General features: G+C 44.6%; 1 protein-coding gene and 1 long non-coding RNA gene across 3 annotated transcripts in view; one reads left to right on the top strand and one right to left on the bottom strand.

Annotated features, from left to right (window-relative positions):
• Window positions 1-15,906, bottom strand: part of LOC144145228 (uncharacterized) — a 37,698-nt gene that overhangs the window by 9,738 nt on the left and 12,054 nt on the right. The window lies entirely within an intron of this gene.
• Window positions 637-15,464, top strand: LOC144145237 (uncharacterized). Of its 2 annotated transcripts, none has more exons than XR_013317457.1 (5): window positions 637-933; window positions 1,704-1,755; window positions 5,660-5,810; window positions 11,038-11,130; window positions 14,531-15,464. It is a non-coding gene; the product is annotated as an uncharacterized LOC144145237 (long non-coding RNA). The 2 variants fall into 2 exon arrangements; XR_013317455.1 differs by having other exon boundaries at window positions 648-933; window positions 15,264-15,464.

The following is a 15,906-nucleotide window of genomic DNA, read 5'->3' on the forward strand; positions in this document are numbered from 1 at the left end:
AGGAGGCCGAACGCCAAATTTTGTCCGAGCTGAAAAGCATTGTAAGGCACACGTGAATTTTTATTTGTCTGGTTATGACCGAGACAAGTCCACGAGACCGCGTACGGCGCAGGGAATAAGAGCCAGAGATAGCGGCAGCTAAGACAAGTCCGAGGTAAAATAAATAGCTAAGACAGGTGAAATGGAACATGCCGTCACTTCGATTCAAAGACTTTTACTCGCCATCATCATCCCCGTTCAAGGTTTTTTCAGGGCGCTGCCATGCGCCAAAAATACAGCCTGATTGGCTTAGATCTTCTGGCCAAAACTGGCAGCCAATCGGAAAAGACCGGGAGCAAGAAGGCAGCGATCGGGAAAGTTGCAATCAGGAGCCCATTAAACCTGAAATACTTGTGAACACAAAAAGCAATAATAATTTTGAATGAATGATTCCTTAAAGATTGACAAATTTCGCAATGTTGTGTGATCACTTTGCATAAAAATACAAAGAGGGAACTCTGCTCTTTTTTTCGGCGCTGCAGTCGCTTCCGATCAGGATTCTATTTAAACTGAAAAACTTGTGAACACCAAAAGCAATGACAATTTTGAATAAATGATTCTTTGAAGATTGAAAAATTTTTAAATGTTGTATGATCACTTTGAATTAAAATTTAAAGTCGTAACTCTGCTCATGTATTTGGCCGTTTCGGCGCTGCGGTCGTTTCCGATGTAATTTTTCCATCAAGTGGTGGCGGCGAGGTCGGCCGTGGTTGCGCGTTGTCCGTGTTGTTATTCATGTTTGTTGTGCGATATACCGTCGTAAAATGTGTTCGCCCTTTGTGGATAAAGCCTTCTTGCCACGTTGGAAACACGTGCGGTTAAGGATAAGCTGAAATACAGCGGCAAACGATCGAAGAACGGCGGCGTTTTCCTGTGCCCGGACAAAGAAGTTCGGTAAGTTCTTTTTTGCTGGACCTTTTCTAGCGCGACTAAGGTTCGGTGCCAGAAACGTGTTATTGGCTTGATTTCTCGTTTCCGCGTCAGTCTCACGCTGTGGTTCGTGCAAGCTAAATGCAATTTGCTGGCGCTGCTCGATATGTCTAGCGTTGCTGACGGACAGGTGGTGGGCGCAGCGGAGGGCCTTAGGAAGCTTGAAATAATTGCCGGTGCTCTTGATAACATCGTGAGGAATCGACGTGTTTTGTTTCGTATGCGGTTTTTATCGCATTAGGTCTATTTCTATATGCGGCCGTGCGGTTTCACCGTGCTTTTGTTTTATTTCGATAGCTGTGCCACTTTGAACAAAGCAAAATACAATGTGCGACTGCTTAACTTATCGGACGTAAAACTTCCCTTGAGAAAAATGAAAACCTTAAATAGTTTGAGAATCTTAACTTGGAAATAAAAGTGTTTTGATATTTTTTTTATCGTCTTGTTACTGGCTGAAAACTATTTGTTTCAAACGGTTTGTAGTTCAGGAGCACATAGGCGGAGTATATTTCACATTGCTTTAAACGCTATCTACGCTTACATAGCATTGGTTTTAAGCACCATTCATCAATTCAGTGGTTAGGTCTTTTGACATAACTGTCTTGATAATAAAACAATCATTGAGTGAGTGTTCTTACTTCTCGGAATGTGTAGTGTACTGTGAGCTTTTAACTTTGGCAGGTAACGACGTTTGTGCTTATGTAACTTTTCTTTGCAACCTTTTCATTTAAAAGTGGCTGGAGCTTCAGGACGGGGACTGTCTGGCAAGATGAAAAGCAATAACAGGTACGTACTGCATTTATGTTGCCGATATAGGAACCCAGAAATAGAAACTGGACCTATGAGTATGCGTTTGAGTGATGTGGGGCCTTTGCAGCAGGAATTATGCCCACCTAACTTGTGGGAGTTGTTTATTCTTGCATTACCACAGGAATAATAGTAGTAGGTAGCCCTTTCAGCGGTAGGATGCTCTGCATGTTTAGGACAGTTGAATTATGTTGAATGTAGCTTTTTATACGTGCAGAAAGTGAATTCCTGTTTTATATTTCTTTTGCACACGATGTAGTGCCTGTGCAAACCAGGTTTTCTGGGTGAAGAGTCCTTTAACATCTGCTTGAGGCTGGGCAGCTGTTATGTCATAATGCTAGTAATGTGAGTAAGCACTAGATCTTGCAGGTGCAGTCCCAGTGCCGCAAGAAGTAATTGGAATGCTGGAGCTGGGGCCAAACTCGGGTCTGTGTAGCTGCACCAGCGGTAACTGACAGCAGCATATCATATACACATGCATATCGGCCACAATATCCCCTCTATACCTATGGACCCTTCTGTATTACCGTGTCACTGAGCATTATGCATTGGATGTTGGATGCTGCGCCAGTGGAGTGATGGTGCTCTCAGCAGACACTTCTGGCAGCATAGCCTGCATGCTTCCAGTGAATGTGAGCTAGTCAAGCTGAATCTCTTGCAGATACAGGAAGGCACTGTTTTTTTCTCTGAATACAGACTCCTGACATCCTTTCGCGCTACCTATGCACTGAATTTACATGGCTTCCTTGTCAGTGGTCAGTTAATCAGCCGGCTGTTTTGCGATGGGTTAGGCAAAATAAAATAAAAAAAACAGTGGGGAGGTTATGCTGGGTGTGCGTGCAAGGTCCCAAAGTTATTTGTGAACTTGAGTTGTAAATTGATCTGTCAATTGAATTTCTTTCCCTTTTTTTGCATTCAAGCTTACCCACCCCTTTCTCTGAAATAAAATCATGTCTATGCTACTGAGCTGCACTGTTGGTGGCACCTGGAGTGAGGCAACTTTATGCTTCATTTCTTTATGTCGACGGCATACTGTGACTGCTCAAAATGCTGTAAGCACAGTGCTTACATTATGCGCACAGGCTCAGTTGTGTGAGTTCAAATTCATTTCAACCAAATAACCTGCCGAGGTGGCTCAGTGGCAAGGCGTTGCGCTGCTGAGCACGAGGTCGCGGGTTCGATTTTCGGCCGCGGCGGCCGCTTTTCTGATGGAGGCGAAAAGCAAAAATGCCTGTGTGTGCGAGATTTCGGCGCACGTTAAAGATCCCCAGGTGGTCAAAATTAATCCGGAGCCCTCCACTACGGCGCGCCTCGTCGCCTGCGTTGCGTCGGCGTGTTAAACCCTACAATCAATCAATCATTTCAACCAAATAGATTTTTGTCGGAGCAAAACGAACCGTTGGGCTTTCGTTGCCATATTTTGTTTATTCTTGCTCATTAATTAAAAATATTTTTTTTTTTCATTTATATAAAGTGGCTTTAGTGCCTCTAAATGTGTGCAGACAAACGTTTACATGCTGGGTTCTGTTTTTAAATGAGGCATAGCCACATGCTACTCAACATCATGAGTTCGCTTTCTCGAATCATAAGAATTGACAATTTAGATTCTTTCGGGCCAGTAAAGTGACTGCACATGTTGATGGGGTGGTAATTCTGGCGAGGCATCAACCGCCTGGTCATCATATTGAACATATATTTGGCTAGATAGTGTGCGAAGGATGTGAAAAAAACAAATTGTACCAAAACAATGTAAATTAAATGCAGTCAAAAGTTTTGTTCTTTGCACTATAGGGTAATGTTAGTACCTAAGCAGCATTTACTGTATTCACAAGCTTGAGACACTGACAGCATAATGCACCCGCAGCTAGGCTCAGTGGCTAAGGTGTGGTGCTGAGCCCATATATGCTGGTTTGATCTTGGCCGCGGTGGCTGCTTTTCTGATGGAGGCGAAAAGCGAAAACACCCTTGTCTTGAGATTCAGCATAAGTTAGTTTCCCAGGTGCTCAAAATTAATCTTGAGCCCTCCACTACTGCACGCCTCATAGCCCATGTGCAGCTTCAGCGTGTTAAACCCTGCAATCAGTCAATCCGATGGCGTAACGTAATCACGTGATTTTTATCAGAGCCTTTTGGTGGGATGAGGGGGCAAACGTCGATAGCCCTGGCAAATAAAATGCATCAATGGTACGGATAGGTAGATGATGATGATGATTGATTGATTGTGGGGTTTAACGCGTTGACGCAACGCCGGCAATAAGGCGCGCCGCAGTGGAGGGCTCCGGATTAATTTTGGCCACCTGGGGATCTTTAACGTGCGCCGAAATCTCGTACACGCGTGCGTTTTTGCTTTTCGCCTCCATCAGAAAAGCGGCCGCAGCAGCCGGGAATCGAACCCGCAACCTCGTGCTCAGCAGCGCAATGCCTTAGCCACTGCGGCAGGTACGGATGGGTAGGTTTACCTAAAGTAGCCCATGCTGGCTTGTGCTCCTGCATGGTCTACTATAGGTAGAAGTTGGGGCAGCAAGGCAGTGCTCCCTAATGATTTGGCCGCAACCCCCTGTGTACCAAGCAGGGGTACCTGAAACAGTCCATCATTTTTTAATACCTCAAAAGCTTCTCTCATTGGTGATTGGGCACAAATAAGATTTCATTTCGTTGTTGCTTATAGTCTTGCTCTTCTGATCAAGATCGGTCTAAAAAAAGCACAGAGAACATAGTGTATGCTAATTTTGAATTTTGCCCTTCCAATAATAATGCCAAAGACAACCCCGTACCGTGTTTACTGAATTGTAATGTGACCACGATTGTAGCGTGAGGGGTGACTTCATCGCATAAAAAAGAAAAATTAAAACCACTAAAGTAACTCAAAGGGTAACTTTCTGTTGTGCCAAAAAAAAAAAGAAGAGCCGCCAAAGTACTCACGCGAGGCCAGTGGAATTATGGAAAAGCACATTTATTTTTCAAACACTTGGGCTAGGCGCCCACCTTTGACACTTATAACTTCGCAGGAAGCCCATCTGTCGAGCGATATCACTTGTTTTGAGCTGTATCAGCTCAACACTGACCGCCAAAAGGCGGTTACACTGTTTGGTGACGAAATCAGCAACATCCTTTTGTAATTCGACGTGGCAACTGTAGCAAGGCCCTCGGAAACTTATTGGGCAGGGTTCGCATGTAAAAAGGCGCTCCCGCAGTAGCTGCCATCCACAGACGGTCGATGTTGACTCTTCGGGGAGCTGCCAAATCCCCGATTTCTTGAGCCATTAAAATAGCATGGGTCATACTGAGTGCAACACGTTGCCGTAACAAGGGGAGCTGAAGCGGTGTTGAAACACTTGAGGGCAATGAAAGTTACCTATGCCTCAATACTAAAGTACGGCGCGAAAACAAAGGAAAAAAGTTGCGCACGCTGTCAACCACCACAGAAAAAAAGCAAGGAAACGGAAAAAGTCGATCTTAGCTTGTAGTGGACCCGAACAACTCTGACACATCTTGCTGACATAGATTGCGAAATGGTCAGAACTGTAGCCATTGATGACAGTTGGGTGCATCATTGCAATTTTAGGCAGATTGTAACGTGAGGGTTGACTTCAGGTTGCAAAAAGAAAACGTGTTATAATCGACTAAATACAGTAACATTCGTATTTGTATTTAACTATTTAAATTCAATTTAAGAAATGTATGATATTTGTTCACCTCCTCTATTGTTTTGATTGTTCAGCATACTTGATCATGACAGCATCATGTGACGTTTTGAGACTGCCTAGAGATGAATGAACTCATGTTGCTCATGGCAATTTGCTGAAGCAAAAACTAGGAAAATTTTGACGCATCAGTTTGGTAGGCGCCCTGACTATAGACCACAATTTTACAACCTTCTCAGGGTGGCGCCATTTGCCCGGGATTGATGTGGAGCTGTGCAGGCATTTCCCGGGGGACAGCGGGAGCAGCCACGGCCCCAGCCACATGCCACCAGCCGCATTGGACTGCGTATCGTGTGGCCGATTCGGACACCTAATCTGATTTGAAAATTGGTAAGTTCATATTCAACAGTTTGCAACCCACAGTTTACAGTGCAGTAGAAAGTGGGTTAAAGGCGAGTGAAAGCTAGTTGCATGCGAGGATTGCGTATGCTGTACACAGGCTGCAAATGGACCATGCTTTGCGTGGTTCTCACCGAAATCGCGGTTTGTGGAGCTATATTTCTCTGTGCCACACTTTTTCCAGTCAATTGCTGCACCCGACTCCTATACCCTACGAATTAGCTGTGCGTCTCACCGTCCCCGCAGAGCTGAGCTGTAGCATTAGAAAAGGGTTGATTTTTGTTTGTTTCTCGTCTATAAAATGAACACTGCTAACCTGTAGCGAACAGAAATTAGCGATAGATAATGGGATTGGAATCAATAACTGGGCTCTAAAAACAGCGTACGACAGCACGTATTGTTGCAAAGGTGCTACATGCTACAAAGCCATGTGTGCATTTCTCCTGGCAGGTCCCTGGAGACAGGGGTGCCTGAAGTAATGAATCAGTGCTGAGGTTGATAACGTTAAGCAATTATCACAATGCATTCCTCAATCAAGAGCTTCTAAGATGTCGAGGTTAGGTATCGGTTTGTAAAGGTCCAGTTAAGATAGTAGGAAATTGTAGTGCATTTTCTTGCATGAAACGAAAAAAGTATTTTTAGATGTGATGACATTTCTCAGAAGATTTTGCTCTAGGAGCTTGTAGGCATTTTGCTTGCACACGGTGGTGCGTGCATGCTTCCCAGCTTTGGGCTAGTGCATGGGCCGCCGCTATCCTGTGAGCACCGCAGCAAAGACGTAAATATTGCCTTTTTTTTTTTTCCTATTGCGAACACAGTACACTGCTAACCTTTAAATGAAGGTTGCAAAGCTTCCTTAGAAAGCTAATTTAAAAAAAGAAACATTCGAGGAAGCCGTTTCTGCAGTACAAATAAACTGCTGTTTTGAAAGTAGTAAAGATGAGGCTGAGTGAAACACTGCGGCAAATAGTTTGTTCTTCGCAAAACAGTATTTCTGGTAGAGAAGTTCAGAATGCAGCCTGGCTGTAATTTTAGAGCAGTCGTAGTTATTAAGAAAGAAGCCGTGGCTTTCTACAGTGCTGTGAACCTCTTATAAATAAGTCGTCAGTGAGCTTGGAAAGTGCTGTACGGCTAAACAGTGAGAAGTCAAATGCATTCACGCGTTTTTTTTTTTTTTGGCAGAAAATAGTTTTTCTACCTTTAGTTGTAAGACAACCGCTGGTGGCTTTAGTGAGCAACTACTGATGCCCCCTCCACACCCCCCCTACACACACATACGCACCTTTTTTTGGCATCTTTCTTTGTCAACTACGACTGCACGGTGCAATTTCTGTGGCTGCAAAGCTTGTGCGAGCGTACTGAGTTTGTCCCCTGCCATATCGTGGCCTCAACAATATTGGGGCAGCAGAGTTTTACAATCTAGGCAACTGACCATTCATAGCCGTAGTGCAAAAAATTTGGGCCTGTTTGTTTCTTATTGCGTGTGCTTTTTTTTTTTTTTTTTTTTTTTTTTTTTGAGGTTCAACACTGCGAGGACACCTATGCGCAGAATTTTGCGGCGTGTGCTTCTTGCAATATCCTTGCTTTATTACACAAGACTAAAGAGGAAATGCGGTACTATGTCGTAATTGAGACAACTGAAATAAAGCCAACGGTTTGTAGGCTGTAAAAAGTGCAATAATATAAGTACTAGGTCCAGGTTTTGTATTTTCATGATAGAAGCATTCCTTTCCCGTCATTCGCACAAACATTTTTACTCAGTGGCTGCTATGAGGCTTTTTGATCTTAGTGATTATTCGAATAAATGCTAATGTACTGCAGCACGGCTGAGATGCACTGCTTTAATTTGATAAAGTTACAGGTGGGGAAATGTAGTATGATGCTTAATAATGACAGAACTGTATCAATAAGTCTTCTCAAAATACACATTTCATGGGCTTTGTTTTTCCAAATGAGAGATTGAAATGGCCTATTTTAACACACACTTCAGTTGGTTATGTAATGAGTAAAACTCGCCTGCTAGTTTCCCACAGTGGACTGGGACCCTTATACCCTAGTTACACGGGCACAGTTACCCTGCTAACCATGGTTAACGCAAACTGAGCTTGGCCACCTCAGTTCGGTTACGCTAACCGCAGTTGCTGCTGCCGCAGTGTTCAAAAATCGCACAGGTCAGTTTGCACACAAGTGGCGGCGCATCAGCGTAGGCGAAAAAAATCACCTGGCGTTCGTAGAAGACGAAGGCCTGAAATAGCGGGAGCCCTCGAAGCTGCCCCCAAGAGGAGCTTGTGCTCTTTGCGTCGCTCTCGCAGTCGGCACGACCGCGCGTGAGCAGCAGCTCGTTTCCCGGTCCACCCAATCAACTATGAGAAAAGCCTAAATTTGTAAATTCTGCTGATCGTTTGCTAAAAAAAATAGACAAAGCAGGCAATCATGAAGCGTTTTCAGCACTCGAAAACGATCCGTGCGCACGTCGGCCGTTCGTGCAAACATGCCGGCGCGTCTGTCCGCACGGCACTGAAAGCGGCTCGAACCAGCCCAGACCACAATAGCAACAGCTTGTCGCCCCTCTTCGAAATCAATTGCGAAAAGAAGTTCCACATGCGACAAAGTGGATATTATAAAGGTTAAAAATTGTGCTATGTATTGTAATTTGCAGTTGTAGAGATAGCGCCGGTCCGCACGGCACTGAAAGCGGCTCGAACCAGCCCAGACCACAATAGCAACAGCTTGTCGCCCCTCTTCGAAATTAATCGTGGAAAAGAAGTTCCACATGCGACAAAGTGGATATTATAAAGGTTAAAAATTGTGCTATGTATTGTAATTTGCAGTTGTAGAGATAGCGCCGGTCAAATATCGACCACGATCCTAAGTTCCCAACACCAAACCGACCCGAGAACAAGCCGCTCGCGTGCTGCTGGGGAAGCCCCTTTTTCGGCGTGCGCGAGTGCGTCGCGTTTGGGTCTGAAGCAACTGTCTAACGATATTTTTTGTCTACACTGCTTCGCCTTTGGTTTTTATCGCGAGGTTAAAAGTTTGTTACTTTATTTTTGTTACGCTCACAACCAAGTGACCACTGTCGACACACTTGGAATTTCGCATGTAACAGCCAAAACCGCAGTTTGCGATAACCACAGTTAAAATTTAGTAACCACCGTTAAACGTAACTACAGTTACTTCCGTCATGTAACTAGGGTATTAATCTTAATTAAGGTATGGTGTGGGGACAACCAAAATATTTGAATATTAAAACAGTTGTGTTGACTTTTTGCCAGAACTTCTAGGGCTCCATGTCAAAATTAACAATATTTTCTAATGATAACATGAAGGACAAACAGCTGCAATGCAGTTGCATAAGGAGAGCAGCATAAAATGAAAGAAAGCTGTTTTGCAAATGGTAGGATGTTGCACCATTCTTTGGATGGCTCTTCAACTGCATGGCAGCTTTTAAAGTTGAAAGAAAAATCATGTAAATCATGCCTGGCATTCCCTTGGAACTCCCTGAGGGTTCAGGTGAGCTTCAGTTGCCTGCTTCTACTCAGAGTCAGCACCTAAAGCAAGAACGAACACCATGGCTATATCATTCTGCACTTGAAACACTGATAAGCTCCGCAAGGTTGTTTGATCAGCGATTCCAAAGATTTGGTTTCATCACAATGGTGTGGAATCTAGTTTGCTGACTGCCCATTTTTTTGCTGCTGCCTTCCAGTGTGTCACAGGGCCCTTGCCACATTATAGTGTGGGGAATAGTGAAAACTTCAATCTGACCCTTAAAGGAGTGCTGGCACAAAATTTCAAAGCACAGATGACTACATAAAAAGCTTTCTTTTTAAATAGAGATACCCCTCAGGAAGGTTAACCTTTAAGTGTTCGGAAGAACATATTTTAAGTCAATTTTAATATGTGCATGCTCGAAAAAGTTAAGGATGGATTTCCTTTCGACATCGACATCAGTGTGATGCCATGTGTGCCTCTCCCCAAACTGCCTATGTCAGGGCTCCCATGACGTATCCAAGGTGGCCTACTCTGCCTGATCCTTCTGAGAAAACGCGGATCCTTCAGTGATGGCGCCAGTGTTTTCTATTGAACACAATTGCCGAGAGACATGAGCTACAGCCCAGTCTTTAAAAAAATGTCTGCTGTCCTCTTGGGTGAAAAGGAAGGAAATGTCCAAAACAGGCAGCACAAACGACAAAGAAATAAGTAGAAACAACAGCACTTGTGTTTTTCCTCATTTCTTTGTCTGATGTATCTCGCCCATTTTGCAGTCTCGTCTTTTTCAACTTGGAATTAACTTGGCCTAGCCTCAACCCTAGCAAGTCTTCATGGGCCCTTCATTGAAATTACGAAGGGTTTAATGGGTTTGTATGCTTGCGTGATGCATACAAAGGAGAGATCTTACTTATTTTCATTCACTTCGAATTGAACAAGCAGTGACAGGTTAAAAATTTGCAACTTTTGCTGAATAGCAGGGGTCAGCAAGCTTTTCAGGCGGAGAGCCGGGTTTAATGCAATGGACACGGAGGGGGCCGGAGGGCACATTGGTTGGAAGGGGAGGGGGGCTTTGCAGGCAAATAAATTTTGGGGAGGAAATTGAAAGCAGTGTACAAAACTAGAATAGCAATCCTTATCATGTTTATTTCCAACACGAATGTCACGAGCTTTCATGCCAGTTGAAATCAAAACTGCCATGTCGGCCTTCAGGTAGAAAGTGACAGAGGAGAAGGGCTCTACCATTGTGCCGGGGGCCACATAATACTGCCCCATGGGCTGCGGGTTGCCAACCCCTGATTTATAGCATTTTCGTATATCGTCTGAACATGAAGCACAGGACAACCTAAGGTTGTCAGTTCTAGATGCCTTCATTTGTGACAGGGATGGGTGGCATCTATGGAAACTTTCTGGGTGTTGCGAACAACTCAAGGCAGGTTTTCGTGGGAAGATTGGCAAGCATGCTCTCATTACGTTGCAACACTTGTGAGAGGGAACCCCTGTGTCAGAGGACCTGTTTACAGTCTAGTTTCCTGGTGCTAACAAATTCCAAAATTTTTTGGCTGCTGCAAAGATCTTAAGAAAGAATTGTTTTTACAATTTAACAGTTTGTGACTCTGCTCAAGCAATCAAAATGCTTGTCCGGTTTTCTATTCGGTTTGGTTGCTTGTCCGGTTTTCATTTTCAAAGTACCGTATATTATGTGTGGTCTTGTTTTTTCTTGCAGTGCCTGGCATGAGCTTCTTACTACTGATCCTGCCACAAACGCTATGGATGAGAGTGGGCGAAATCTGTGCATCACTGCTGCTAATCTCACAAGGTTTGTGGGATTTCTGCATCTTAAAATCGAGGAAATTGACATGCAGTTTATTAGGCTTTAGACAATACCTGCTGTTAATAGTTACTGGTGGGTTCTTTAGCATAGCCATGAAGCACAGTGTGATTGCTTTGTGTTTTAGGTTATTTCATCCTTTCTTTCAAGCTTAGAAAGATGTGTTTGGCGAGTTGGTGCATCTTAACGATACTTGAACTTGGCGCAAAATATTGACAATCACAGAAAGTAGCTGGTGATAACAGACAATGACTAGCAACTAACTTTTAGGCAGCGTAAGAACACATAATTGCAGGTCAAAGTTACGTGGCTCCACTTGCATGCAAAAAAAATTGTGATAAGGAAAATTCACAGCCTAATAAATACGCTCTTTCATTGGAGACCCGTTGAAATGTCACTGACAAAATCGCATCCGTTCTTTCCTGTGTGGTAAGCTTCCTGTATCTCCCTTTCTCATGTATCACTGCACCTGGACAATTTTCACTTGCTTTTTAAGAGCGTCATGCATGCGCTTGCAGATCTATGGATGGGGTTATGCCCACTTCTGCAGTTCTCAACTGAGAGGTTATGTTCATGTTCACGCAATCGCACGTTCACACACCTTCCAGTGTGCCCAATGCAGACCTTTCCACATGAAAGAGGTATCTCATAAGCAATGTCCCTACACAGCAACTTGCGTAGGCATTGGTGGGCTTTTTCTCGCACCCTTGCCTATCAAAGGGACCCGTAGCACTTTCCCTCGACTACTCGGAATGTATTTTGGGGTAGTCTATTGTCCCAGCAATCACCTCCCACAAGAATCATGAAAATATGTTCGCTATGATGGAAGGTACGTGCGATGCAAGATGCACATAATCATTCCCTCAACTCATTGCGCAGGGTGCTCTTTAAACCTTTAATTAAAGCAACGCCCCAATTGCCTATATAAGACATTTTGCAGGAAAGTGGAATCTTTCTATCACTCATGATTAAAATTCAATCGCTAGTCCGTCAAATCTCATTTTGTCTGCTTCCTTTTTTGTGTGTGGGTTTGTCCCTCGTGAATTTCTCGAGCACATTTCTTTCAGGTACTTTTTGGCCACTACATCTGTTCTTGGTGTCGTGCAGAGATAGATGCAAAAAAAATTGCCAAGATTCTTGTAGAAATAAAAAAGTTGTTTAATTTTAAATTTAAAAATACAAGCAAATAGAGCACTGCCCTCTTCTCGAAAACCGGAAATCTGCTGCTCACTTTCTCACTGACCCCGATGTCATATGGCGGGACAAATGAGGGCGGCAAAAAATACGTCCTGGAAGTTTTAAGCCCAGGGTGGCCTGACCTGGAAAGCTCCTTTCCGCGCTTCGTGACGCTGTCGTTCGGTGGTACTGTGCCGGAAAGTAGGAGAGGACAAGCAGCCACACGAGACTAGCAAAGTGACGTGCCTGCTGCTGCGTCGATGGGTGTTGCTATGTCTCTTTGTCTGAACTCTGTACCATCTTTACCTCTCTTTAATTTAGTGTGAAGCCATGTTCAGCGCTGCCTTGCTATTGAGGTTTCATGTGAACGTCACTTGTGGGTTCAAAGTAAGGTTAAAGAAACAGCTGCATATTCTGGTAAAAAAAACCTTATAGAACGCTCGCAGCAAAAAAACAAAACGCGGGATTAGAACCACTGACTTGCAAACCAGTACTCCAGCTTCTTACCTCTCGACCATATACACAAGCTGTGAGGCTTGCAAAAATTGAGCACAGAACTATATAGTCAACAAATATTGCCAGGTGTGTCATTTTCTTGTCATGTTTGTGAAATTCTGGCAGTGAGAATGCTTGTGTCTCACGCACCAATCTTGCAGACAACCCCCATCTTGCTAATACTAGAAGCAATGTAGCTAGAGCTTCCATATTTACCTCATAACAAGCATCACGCGATCGCAATCTCTCCGACGCAAGCAAAGGTAGCGAAGTACAGAATGTGCCACACAGAATTATATCTGTCTCCAAGGGATAATAGCTTGCCAACAAAAACAGTTTGGTTCAATTTGTCTCAAGGCAGCCAATCACCGCTAGAGAAAAAAATGTTGCTGTTTTTCAGTGAACGAAACAGCATTTCCCAGTGCTAAAACATGTCCCCAGACATAGAGACGGACTGATAACCTGGAAGCTGCCGTCCACTTTTGCTATGCTCCCTGACCACACCTCCTCTACCATCGATGCCAATATCTGCCGTGAATAGACATCAGCATACGGCATGCGAATGAACGAGTTCGCGTGTATTTTGGCGACGCGCGCTGACGCCAGGCGATATCAACAGTGGTGCATCGTAACACGCCATGGAAAGGCACACGTGCTCGAAGGGGAGCCATAGTGCGGCTCTGTTACTGTCTCTGTAGATTTTTGTATTCTTTGAGCCCACGGTTAAGCTTTTATGCTTACTTTAAAGAAAACAAGCAGTAAGGCAACATTTAGGCTCGTTTGGTCAAAATAATGGCATATACACACTTTCAAGCTGAGCCAACTGTAGGGCCACCGCTCTTTGTCGTCATATCCGGAGGCCTCAAGTGTGACGTTGCCAGTACTGCATGTGCTTGTATTGTTAGACTAAAAAATAGAATAACTTTCTCATATCTGCGCCGCTTTGATCATTTTTTTTGCGCATGTAGAATTTTTTTCATAGAATGTGGACTTCAAAAACATTATGAACAAAATTGAGGCGTGGCTTTGCTATTGCAAACAGCAGTGACCAGTGGAGCTGAGGGGCAGCCTCAGAAAATGGCACACCTTCCTAGTCTACCTCGACAACGCCGTAGTATTTGCCCGGAATTGCGACGAGCAACTTAAACATGAGCGCGGCCCGACAAAGCGCGTTCCGAGAGGGAAACTAATGTCCCGGGGTTTTTCATCCCGGCAGACTCGCCATTGAAGTAGTCCGCTGGGTGTAGACAAGGTGCAGACCCGCGAAAACGATCTGGAGGCGAGAAAAGGCGTGGCCTTGCTGTCGCAAACAGCCTCGCGAAAGTTATGCGCGGAATGCTGATGTCATTGCTAACGTCATACCATGTGCGCTCGGCAAGGCTAAACTTTTGCACGAGGACCCTTGTACGTGCACCGGTCCTCGTCTCCACTCTCCTCCCTCCTCCCCCTCGCAAACTCGGCTGCCGGACTGTGTGCTGTAGCGCCCTGGTAACATCCCTCCGAGGAGCACAAGCTTGACAGCTCTGCTGTTAAAAAGAAAAGGCCAGAGCTCTGTGCCGTGCCATAACCAAAAGGCAGCAGAACTGATTGTGTTATCTACGACAACAAATTGTTTGCTTTCTCATGTGCTCACGTTAAAGGTATGCTTTTGCGTCATATGTTCAGCCTCGATGCATTCAACTTACAAGTGTATTTCAAATTTCCTTTCTCCTGTTAGGCCCAGTACTTTAGCCACATGGGTAGCTACGACTTCAAGGCGGCTGCCCGCACGGTGTTGGGCATGGTGATTGGGCAGCCAGTGGCATTGTCCTGCAGCTGGGCAGGGTCCAAGGGGGCGAAAGAGGCCTTCTGCGAGCTAGACAAGATTGTCTCTTGTTCTTAGTAAGCTGCCCTGATTTTATTTTATGCACGAGGAATTCATTATAATATTTTCAGGGGCTACTTTTTTTCAGTGTATTTGTTCGACCATTAGAACTTATTTTAATGTTCTTGTTTACAGGAATGAATATGGATACTGTTTGATAATGCGTTATAAATATTGGCTCTCTGGAATAGTTGTACGTTGTGAAAACTAGAGGCATTGCATTAAGCAAGCTTGTAATACGTTTTTTTTTTTTTTCACCTGCCGCGGTGGCTTAGTGGCTAAGGCATTGTGCTGCTGTGCTGAAGGTCACGGGTTCGATCCCAGCAGCGGCGGCCGTTTTTCTGACGGAGGCGAAAAACAGACACCCGTGTGTTGAGATTTCAGCACACGTGAAAGATCCCCAGGTGGTCGAAATTAATCCGGAGCCCTCCGCTACGGCGCACCTCATAACCTGCGTAGTTTTGGCGCGTTAAACCTCATAATCAATCAATCAATTGAATTTTTTTCAGGAAGGGCATTGCTAAGCCTGTGGATATTTTTACAGTGTAGTATATTACTTATTTGTCTGTTTTCAATTTTCTTTCAGTGTCGATACAGCCCAGGTACCCCGACGCAAACAAGGTCGCTGTGGCAGCTGTTATTAAGAAATGGCTATACTCCGCCGGTGACCGGGATGGCGGCTGCACGAAGCGGAAGACACTGGACAGTATGAACTGAGCAAAATAACGAACCGGAAGACACTGGACAGCATGAACTGAGCAAAATAAATTAAGTAAAAAAAACCTAATCACCACAGGCTTTGTAAATCACTACATTTGTCCCTGAAAGGGCAAACAGTGCTCTTTAAAAGGGCACAAATGCTTATGCATGCAGTACGAACTTACAGCATGTCCCATTTTTAGGAACCCATGTGCGCAATTCGAACTGAAAGCTGCTGGGGTTGGACAGCCGGGATGTGAATGGCAGAATGTCCACTATGGTTGAACGGCTAGTATATCACCTAAAGTTGAACAGCCAGGCACCAGAATATGTTCAAGAGCCGCTCACCAGGAAAAGCTGACTGGCCGTACTTCGGCAAAAGCTTATGGGCCATTGATTAGACACATTTTAACGGCCGACCATCGGCATAAGGTCAACAGCTGACCTTCTGCAAAAGTTGAACAGCCGGCCTCGGGCAAAGGTTAATGGCTGATCTGCGGCAAAGCTGTACGGCCGGGGACCGTTGTGGA

The sequence above is a fragment of the Haemaphysalis longicornis genome, unplaced genomic scaffold (assembly GCF_048455015.1).
Source record: "Haemaphysalis longicornis isolate Haplotype H1 unplaced genomic scaffold, Haemaphysalis longicornis Haplotype H1 scaffold_1, whole genome shotgun sequence".
In the NCBI taxonomy this organism is placed as follows: Eukaryota; Metazoa; Arthropoda; class Arachnida; order Ixodida; family Ixodidae; genus Haemaphysalis; species Haemaphysalis longicornis.